General features: G+C 41.7%; 1 non-coding gene across 1 annotated transcript; it reads left to right on the top strand.

Moving 5' to 3' along the window:
• The first annotated feature begins 881 nt into the window (after nt 1–881).
• Nucleotides 882–953, top strand: TRNAQ-UUG (transfer RNA glutamine (anticodon UUG)). The gene has a single exon. It is a non-coding gene; the product is annotated as a tRNA-Gln (tRNA).
• Nucleotides 954–3,042: the final 2,089 nt, after the last annotated feature.

The raw sequence follows: 3,042 nt of genomic DNA on the forward strand, positions 1-3,042 counted from the left end.
ACCTATATAGGAAAAGCATCATTATGAAGGACTTATGCAGAAGAAGGTCCATTAGGGAATTGAAGAATCAAAAAAACGATGTGAAGATTTTGAAAATGAGAGAAAGGTGGGTACATAGATTCTGTTTGCATTGAACATATAACTTGTTTATATCATTATTTATATAACTGAAAGTTCCTAGGTTGACTTAGATACTACTCGTATTCATCTATTATTTCTTTATAACAAAGTATGTCTCCAGTTACGACTTAATGAGTCAAGATTCAACTTCTAACCCTTGTAACAGATAAATCAAGTTATCACTGTTCAAAATCTGAATAGCCAGATTTATCTAGCTTGATGTATATATAAATAATAACTGATGATGTTTTTTTCTTTAGAAAAATTTTATTTTTATTTTTATTTTTTTATTTTTTATTTATGTAACTGTTGCATTACTTTTAATAGAAGTCATGTGATCCTTTGAATTATGAAACTGTAGGTAAGTTACGATAAGGCTTCAATCATATGTCCTGAGAGTGAGATTGAAGCCTTAGGTGGATGTGGTGACTCTACATCTGAGCAAATCTAAGCCCACCTTAAAAGGTTAAAACTACGACTCCAGCAAGAGAGCCAAAGGTAATGCAGAACATTTACCTTTTCAGTTCATCTAAAATGTTGTTAGAGTCGTGTTATTCAAGGTTACTTAGTAAAGTAGACAACTAAGGTAGCTGGATTAATCAAACTATGCAATGATAGGTAACCACTAACTAACTCTAGAGATAGGATTATGAGATATGGTTTGGTAACCATTATGATGGCTGATAACCGTTTTTTAATAAAAGATAAGTGTTTTTTATATGAATGAAAACAATTATATGAATGATAATTGTTTGATGATTGGGCATTTGATTTAGTGGTATGATTCTCGCTTTTGATGCGGGAGGTCCCGAGTTCGATTCTCGGAATGCCCCATTCTTTCTTATAAAACTAATCATGATAATGGTTTGATGAATGATAATGGTTTGATGAATTATAACATTTTGATGCATGATAATTGTTTTGTGATAAATGATAACTGTTTTGTGATGAATTATAATTATTTTTATGAATGATAAATATTTGATGAATGATGATTTTATGATGAATGATAACTATTTGATGATTGATAATTGTTTTTCGATGAATGATAAATGTTTTTCAATTAATGATAAAAATTTGATGAATGATATTTGTTTTTCGATGAATGATAGATGTTTATGATGAATGATAAATATTTAATGAATGATAATTGTCTGATGAATGATAACTATTTGATGAATGATAATTGTTAATCGATGAATGATAATTGTTTTTCAATGAATGATAAATGTTTTTCGATGAATGATAAAAAAATTTTGATGAATGATAAATATTTTTCGATGAATGACGATTGTTTTTCGATGAATAATAAATGTTTTTCGATGAATGATAAATGTTTATGATGAATGATACTTTTTTTTATGATAAATGATCATTGTTTTTCGATGAATGATTATTGTTTTCTTACAAATGATAACTTTTTGACGAATGATAAATGTTTTCCAATGAATGTTATCATTTTTTATGAATGATAATTGTTTGATGAATGATAATATTTTGATGAATGATAATTCTTTTCTGATAAAAGAATGATAATTCTTTTTTGATGAATGATAATTATTTCCTGATGAATGGTTGGTGGTGGTTGGTGGTGGTAGGTGGTGGTGGGTGGAGGTGGCGGTGGTGGTGGTGGTGGTAGGTGGTGGTGGGTGATAGTGGTGGTTAGTGGTGGTGCTGGTTAGTGGTGCTGGTTAGTGGTGGCTAGTGGTGGTGGCTGGTGGTGGTGGTGGCTGGTAGTGGTGGTAGTTGATGGTGGTGCGTGGTGGCGGTGGTTGTGGCGGTTAGTGATGGTTGGTGGTGGTGATGGGTGGTGGTGATAGGTGGTGGTGGTGCTTGGTGGTGGTTCGTAGTGGTGGTTGGTGGGTGGTGGTTGGTGGTAGTGGTTGGTGGTAGTAGTGGTTGGTGGTTAGTGGTGATGGTTAGTGGTGGTGGTGGGTGGTGGTGGTTAGTGGTGATGGTGGTTAGTGGTGGTGGGTGGTGGTAGTTAGTGATTATGGTTAGTGGTGGTGGGTGGTGGTGGTTAGTGGTGGTGGTGGGTGGTGAGTGGTGGTGGTAGTTGGTGGTGGATGGTGGTTGGTGTGGTGGGTGGTGAATGGTGGTGGTGGTGGTGGTTGTTGGGGGTGGGTGGTGGTGGGTGGTGGTGGTGTGGGTGGTGGTGGTGTGGGTGGTGGTGATGGTTGGTGGGTGGTGATGGTGGGTGGTGGTGGTAGTTAGTGGTGGTGGGTGGTTGGTGGTGGGTGGTTAGTGGTGGTGGGTAGTGGTTGATGGTAGTGATTGCTGGTGGGTGGTAGTAGTGGTTGATGGTGGTAGTTGGTGGTGGTGGGTGGTGGTGGTTGGTGGTGGTGGTAGAGGTGTTGGGGGGTGGTGGTGGGTGGTGGTGCGTGGTGGTGGTTAGTGGGTCGTGGTGGTGGTAGTTGGTAGTGGTGGGTGGTTGGTGGTGGTGGTGCGTGATGGTGGTTGGTGGTGGGTGGTTGGTGGTGCGTGGGTGGTGGTGGGGGTGGTGGGTGGTGGTGGTGGTGGGTGGTGGTGGTTGGTGATTGTTGGTGGTGGTTGGTGGGTGATGGTGGTGGGTGGTGGTGGTAGTTGGTGGTGGTGGTTGGTGGTGGTGGTTGGTAGTGGTGGTAGGTGGTAGTGGTGGTTGGTGGTGGTGGGTTGTGGGGGTGGTGGTGGTGGTGGTTGGTAGTGGTGCTGGTGGCTGATGGTGGTGGGTGGTGGTGGTGGTGGTTGGTAGTGGTGCTGGTGGCTGATGTTGGTGGGTGGTGGTTGATGGTGGTGGTTGCTGGTGGGTGGTGGTTGCTGGTGGTGGGTGGGTGGTGGTGGTTGATGGTGGTGGTGGTGGGTGGATGGTTGTTGGGGGTGGTGGTGGGTGGTGGTAGTTGGTGGTGGGTGGTTGGTGGTAGGTGGTTAGTGGTGGTGGTGGGT

Source organism: Rutidosis leptorrhynchoides, chromosome 4, assembly GCF_046630445.1.
Source record: "Rutidosis leptorrhynchoides isolate AG116_Rl617_1_P2 chromosome 4, CSIRO_AGI_Rlap_v1, whole genome shotgun sequence".
NCBI classification, from domain to species: domain Eukaryota; kingdom Viridiplantae; phylum Streptophyta; class Magnoliopsida; order Asterales; family Asteraceae; genus Rutidosis; species Rutidosis leptorrhynchoides.